The sequence below is a fragment of the Stegodyphus dumicola genome, chromosome 6 (assembly GCF_044657685.1).
Source record: "Stegodyphus dumicola isolate Sdum_Otavi_A_Nest chromosome 6, ASM4465768v1".
NCBI lineage: Eukaryota > Metazoa > Arthropoda > Arachnida > Araneae > Eresidae > Stegodyphus > Stegodyphus dumicola.
The window spans coordinates 223,709,687-223,717,412 of record NC_140773.1 but is presented as its reverse complement, the minus strand read 5'-3'; positions in this window follow the sequence as shown (position 1 = coordinate 223,717,412).

Genomic DNA, 7,726 nt, shown 5'->3' with positions numbered 1-7,726 from the left:
CCGTTTTAGTTTAAATTTTCTTTCTTCCTTTCCATGCCTTCCTTCTTTTTCCGCTGGCCTTCAGACTTTTTTTCTGGCTTACTACTGAACTGTCGACGTTCGCCAGTTGTTTTTGGATACTCAGGTTTCCTTGCTCACTGATTCGATTTGCTTCTGTAGCCGTTTTCTTGCCTTTGCTGTAGTCTTGGCGCACAAAATTGGCTTCGTTGCTCATACTGGCGTTTTCTTTCAATGTCCGCCGTTCTTCTACTTTCAAACTGGATTGCTAGCTCAAATAACTTTTCCAGTGTAGTCGGATTCCTTAATTCAATAGTCTTGTACTTGGGGAAGTAACCTTGGCAAAATCCCTTGGATTATCCCAGGATCCGGACGGCTTCCACACAAGAGTTTAAAGACGTGAATGTTTCTTAAAATAAAGCTTGAGAGATTTACAATTCGTTGCTGGTATATGCTGAAGAGTTCCGCTTCTAATTTTGAACAATTTCTTACGACAGGGAAGGCTTTTACTAAGGCAGTTTTAAAATTTTCGTAAGTATAGGTGGGACTTCCCGCTTGACCCAAGAGGTTTCTGCTTATACATTTGAACCAATTAAGCGCTTGGCCCCTCAAAGCGCTGGTAGCTAAGGTGACTTTCTGGAATTCATGGACTGGATACAGCATGAAGTGGTCATCCAGTTTTTCCAAAAAACTGGTTACCGGTGAGTTTCCATTGAATGTTGCTTCTGGTTTCATCGATGCGCGCATGGTCTGTACGATGTACCCAAATCCTTCCAGGGCGGCAGCTGGCATTTCTGGATTCTGAGCCGCTTTCTGCAGGCACCACAGGTTCTTCTTGAAACTCGGCCATGGTTATTCTTCTTTGTCGCACGCCACTATCAGGACTTGTATTCCTCTTCACTTGCTTTGGAAACATGAACTGTCCTGACTCGGAACAGGGAGCTTACTCCAGCTATTGTGAAGTAGACAATACACACAGGAAGGGTATACGAAACCCTTTATTTTTTCTATCTTTACAGAGATTTCCGGAACTTCGGAATACAGAGACAAACCACTTGTGGTCCGAACGTAAGAATATAAAACTACTAACTAAAACTCTAACTGAAACTAACTTTGGATTAATATACAAGAGCCTAACTTTAAGATTGGCCGTTATTTAACAAAATCCGTATGTAGTACAGAGAGCTGCTAAAACTACGATACGTTTGAACTTATCAAGAGGACTAAACCTCTGGCCTTGAAGGCAACCAGGAACCGAGTAAAACTACTATGGCAAGCGGCTTGCAATAACTCTTTCCTCTCTCTTGCTTGGCAAAAAGCCACAACTTAAGTACTTGGCGTTAGCAAGACAAATTTGCATAAATAAGTTAAAGCTTTTAATTCTGGCCGGAAGTAAAAAATAAGAAGTGATAGTAAAGATTTAAGACAAAATAAACGTTAGTAAAACTTAGGATCCTTAGAACTTTATTATTTACAATTATGGAATGGAGGGCCGGGGGCGGCACTGGCGAGATAGCTGGTCTCAAATCGCACGTGGGCCCCGAAGCAAAATTATTCTGAATATATGTTATAATATAGTATGTTTCGTCCTACTGCTCCTCTTGCTGCTCCCTCTCTTGTTTCTCCTCTTCCTTCTGTTCCTCTTTTTGTTGCTCCTCTTCCTGCTTCTCCTAATGCTGCTCCTCCTCATGCTGCTCCTCCACTTGCTGCTTCTCCTCATGCTGTTCCTCCTCATGCTGTTCCTCCTCATGCTGTTCCTCATGCTGCTCTTCCTCTTACTGCTCCTCCTCTTGCTGCTCCTCCTCTTGGCACAGGAGGAGGAGCAGAAAGAGGAGCAGCATGAGGAGGAGAAGCAGAAAGAGGAAAAGCAGCAAAAAGAGGAGCAGCAGCATAAGGAGAAGCAGCAGGAGGAACAGCAAAAAGAGGAGGAGCAGCAGGAAAAGGAGCTGCAGGAAGAAGAGGAGCAGCAAGAAGAGGTGCAAGAGGAGGAGCAGAAAGAGGAGGAGCAGCAAGAGGAGAAGTTACAAGAGGAGGAGGAGCAGCAACAAGAGAAGCAGCAAAAGGAGGAGCAGCAAAAAGAGGAGCAACAAGAGAAGGAACCGCAAAGTACATATTTACAAAAAGCAGAAAATGCATCAAGGAGATTAGTTTTCATATTAATAACATTTGCATCCAAATTTTACTCATTTTGAAGAATATTTCTCACCTCGTGAAGATCATTTCCTTTCATCACCCTATGATAATCCCTTCAACACAGAGTTGAAAAATAGATATGCCTTCAACAAGGAATAAAACTTCAATATACTTTAGGGAGATATGGTGGTACTGTTTTGCTATCAGGACCAGATAAAGAAATGCATATATGTATGGATGGATGTGTTCACGTATGCATGTATGTATATATAAGTATGAATGTGTGCGTATATATACAGTACAAAGTCCGAAATCCGGACGTCCATTATCCGCAATGATCTAAAATCCGGACCTCAAAACCACCAAAACCGTTTTTCTCGTAGGCTTTACGCATGCGCATTTGATTCCCTCTCCGCGCATAATAAAACATCTGGAAAGTCCCGATTCTTAATTTCACTTCGACACTTAATAAAATACCTCGTTATTAAAGAAACAATCATTTTAGCATAAATTTGTACGATCACTAATTTGGCTCCGTTGCTGTGTATCTGCTTTGGCACACTTCTCAAACCAAAACATTCCACATCGATACATCGTTGATCTGACGCCAACCTGACGAATCATTATTTATTAAGCTTTCCTTTCATCACCGCATGTTTATATCAAAACATGACAACTTGAGTAATGACTCATGTAGCGATGCCTAAACAATATTTTTATCTTAGTAATTGAGTAATAAAGGAGTATGATAACCTTTTATGTTGACATTATGCTTGGCGATGATTACAGATTTAAGTTAAATGCGTTAAAAAATGTTGACGAGGAAAATTTACCAAAAATTTCTCTCCATATGCTAAAAATAGATTTTGTTGATGATACTTATAAACCCAAAGATTAAATTTAAGGCTATTTGAATTAAGAATAACTGATGTGTTATTCGCATAAACCCAGAAACAGCGCCAGGGCACGTATGGCCGCACCGAATCGCAGAATTTAGGACTCACAGAGACTGCATCAGGCGGTAAGATATCTAGGGCCGGCACTCAATAAGACTTAAGTATATGTGGGAATTTATTTATTCAGAACTCTGATAAGCCTTACGCATGTGCAAGAAATAGACATAAGTATAATAATATTTAACTAAACAAATACATTTCAGGCTTAATTATTTCAATGCATGATAGAAGCAAGGTAAAATTTAACGAAACAACTTTGTCGGTAGTCGCCAAGCTCATGATGCATAGCCAAATATGTATAGTTAAATTTGATGATGATAGCCGCTAATTTTAAAGATTGTCGGATATCGCAAAACAAAGATGAAATTTTCCATTTAACAGATTTTGTACAGACATGTGGAGAAGCGGTAAATGATATAAAAGAAATCTTTCATTGTGATGACAATGCTTCTCGATATTCAATCAATTAATGAATGGTGAAATCTTTAGTATGGTTCTAGATCCAGAAAATACGCTACCGATAATGAAGAAAGGGACAGAGGAGTTACTGAAAACGAGAAAATTCCGACAGACAAGTCAGTCGGAATTCTCAGAACACTTACAGGAAGTATTATCACAAGAAAACGAAGCAACTTAAACAACTTACACGGAAAGAAATGTTTAATAAGGTAAACAAATAAATATTAAGCTTTCTTCTGTTTGTAAATTTTGATACCCTTTAGATCATAAATACTTCCTTATTTCATAAATCACGATTTCATATTTTTAATTTTATAATTTCTACATGCCATCTTACTAGATTTAAACTTATGCTCTAATATCCGGAAAAATCGCAAATCCGGAATCGTCAAAGTCCTGACGAGTCTGGATTTCGGACTTTGTACTGTATATACACATACACACATGCATACATTTCTGAACTGGTCCCGAAAACATAACAGTACCGATACATTTTGTGACATAACATCAATCAGATGGTAGGTAAAATTCAATCATCTTAGCTTTTCTAAATCCATTCATTAAAAATTGCTATCACTATCTACACCTGACATTAATGTTTCATAATTTCATATTCATTAAGAAAAAAATGAAATATATTACGGCATTCTGATCATAATAAATGGCACAATGATTATAGCAAAAGATTAAGCAATTTCCCATGTTTCTGTACAGTACCGATGGGATTCTGACAGAAGTATTTTCAGAATTAAACAGTTTCAGCATATTCATGAAAAACGAAACTCAGTTTTACATCTTATTTTAATAGCGTTAAATCAATATGAATTTATATTTGTAAATCAAAATTTCCTCACACTATTGCAAAAAATAATATGAAATGTTGATTTTGAAATATACAGATAATAAAATTTGAGAACGTGTTGTAATTTTATTTATTACATTTACAGCAGGAAATAAATGTCCTTTCGAAGAATACCGAAAATGGAAGTTCTCACATGTTTTATCAAACTTTTATAAATGAATTTAACAGAACGATTATCATAAGATACTTACTAACAAACAATTACTACAGCACCATCGGATATCGTAACCAGTTAACTGTGGCGCTCTCGTTTAAGAGTGCGCACGGTTTTGTGTCACCAGAATCGAGCCATGACTAGTAAATTCGTCAATCACAAAGTTGCGCTGGTAAGATATTGGATGAAAAAGATGGGTTTATTTTATAAAATTGAGAATTTTATTACTATTTACTTATTTGGTTAACATAAAAATATATTACATACATATTAAACTAAAGACGCAATAAATTAAATTAAATATTCTACATATAAAAGTAAGAACTTACATTCCTGCTGTGGAGTGATATTCAGCAAAACAGGGTACTATACACAATGGGACTTTGCAAATCGAACACCTGATCTTAAGTTTGAAGCAAGGTAAACACCTTCGCGTAGGGTTGTTTTTTTCGATGTTCCGGGTATATAATCCGGAACATGATTCCCGCCTAATTCGCTTACATTGGGTCTAAATGGCCGAGTTTGTGTCGATTTATTTCTTTCAACTGGATACTTCGCAAAAGTGTCTTCAATAAATTTTTGAGCAAAATGTTGATATGCGATAAAGTTCCATTATTTTTTTATATAATATGAATGCATTCAGACACATAATGTTTAAGAAATGGAGAAATATCTTTTTGTAGTACTTTTTGAGTCGTTTTCTTGCTGCGGAGCACGCTATAATTCCATCGCTCATATCCACTCCACCCATTTTTTTATTATAATCAATCACTAGCTCCGGTTTCTTTGTTATTATTTTTCTTTTCTCTGTTCTTTTTATGTTGTCATTATGTACTTACTAAATAAATCTCCCTCTTATCTTTCCATTTCATTATACGCATGATGAGTATACTCGTCAATACATAAAATCGTGCCGCTTCTCCATGACGAGTATACTCGTCAATCACAGTTAACTGGTTAACACCAAGTCTTCCATGTCTGTTTATCTCACATGGTCATAAGTTAACGGCCCACCAGCGGCCGATCGGTAACGTCGCTGAACACTGGTAGTTCGGTCCAAGGTTCGAATCTCGCGAACGGGCTGGCTGCATGGGCGTTTTCGTGGTTTTCCCCATGTGTAACGTGTATACGAGCCAGTTTCCCTTAGAAAGTCCTCCCCGAAGGCATCCCTCTCTTAAGGCAGATAGACCTCGAGTGCTTTGCCGTAATCTAATACAGTCAAAAGTCGTTAATCCGGACTCGTCGGGACTTCGGCGATTCCGGATTATCAATTTTTCCGGATTATAGATCATGAGTTGAAATCTGGTAAGATGGCATGCAGAAATTATAAAATTCAAAATATGAAACCGTAATTTATGAAATAAAGAACAATTATGATCTAAAGGGTATCAAAATTTACACACACACAAAAAAAGCTTAATATTTATTTGTTTACTTTATTAAACATTTCTTTCAATGTAAGTTGTTTAAGTTGCTTTGTTTTATTTGCTAATACTTTCTCTTTAATTCTATGAACAGACATAATTTCTTGTTCAGTTACAAAGTTCCGCTGTTCAAGTCCTGTAATTGCTGTGCCGAGAATACCGACTAACTTGTCAATCGAAATTTTTTCGTTTTCACTAACCTCTCTGTCACTTTCTTCATGCCTTTATCCATTTTTTGCAGCAATTCCATTTTTTGTTTGATGGACATCGAAACATACTTTTGCTTTGTAGATCCTTTGGGAGCTCCAGCATCGGAAATTCTATTTGACATAATCGAAAGTTCAAGCTTACTTTTATAAAATTGCTCTAACAGTCTGCAAAAAATAATAAGCCGGATCCAATTCGAAGATTAAGGAACAACGCAATCTGCAACATTAACTGAAATAGATAATTAGATAATTTCAGCTTATACCATCCGTTATGCATTAAACGCCCATGCGTAAACGTATTATGCGCTTGCACACACGCATATGTGCAGCCGTAAAGGTCTTACACGCATGCGTCAACGCGACGCATGCGCAGAGAGTTTGTAGCTTTGAGGTGCGGATTATAGATCTTTCCGAATTATGGGTGTCTGAATTAACGACTTTTGACTGTAAAACCAAACCATATGTTAACATTTGCCATAATTCAACACAAAGCATGATGAGTAGCCAAATATTGCAACCTAGCCCAAAAGTAGTCACGTGACGGTATACATTTCAGTACACAGTTGGCGTTTGTCTGTATTTAATTGTGGCGGACTAGTCAGTCTGACGACTCTTCTATTTCGTGGTGCCAATAGTCTTCATAATAACTATACCTTCCTTTACACTATTAGGAATTTCATTATGCAGTTTTCATGTTAAAACCATCTCAATGAAAATCCGAAAATAAAATATTTATATTTCATGTTTTAATGCAAAATTTAATGTTTGTTAAAGTATGGTTACAACATGCAAGATATGTTGTTTTCCTGGAATAAATAATAAGCAAACAAAAAGAACATGGGATTTGCAATTGCAAGACAAATTGAACAAAGGACTCGTGCAAACATCGTACATTTCATCAAGCGTAATGCCTCCGTGAAGAAATCAAACACTTCACACTACTGTGATACCTTTTTGCCATATGACCAGGCTTAAGATAAACAAGGCAGCATCTTTTGCGTATAACTTGAGATAAAAAAAAAGATCCAGAATCTTTACTTAATAGCGTTTCTATCTTTGATTTAAGCTCCAGAGAATTATCTCTATAATCCTCTGCCGCCTCAAAATCGGCTTCGTATTCAGCAATAGCCTCAGTATTTTCGAAAAGTAAATAACGAAATGTTATTCTGAATCTCATCTAAATGTAAAAAATTTATCTTGTAACTGAGCGTTCAACGCGCTCAGCTTATCGCCATCCTCGGCGTCTACTTTCGTCGCCAAATATTGCTTCTGCAAGTAAGCATATATATATGATGGTTTTTTACTTCAACGCAGTTTCATATTTGTTCTTAATTTATATCCATATCAGTTTCTGCATTTGACAAGAGTAACAAACTGCATAATGAATTTGAGAATTACCAAGTTATTTGTATTTGTGAAATTGATTGCACATGACACCAAACACTAAAATATTAAGGAGCTGGTTAGAAAAAAAATAAGGTCTTTACAGTACTTTTGTTATCTGTTCTGACATTCTGTTTGAATGTGCCCTT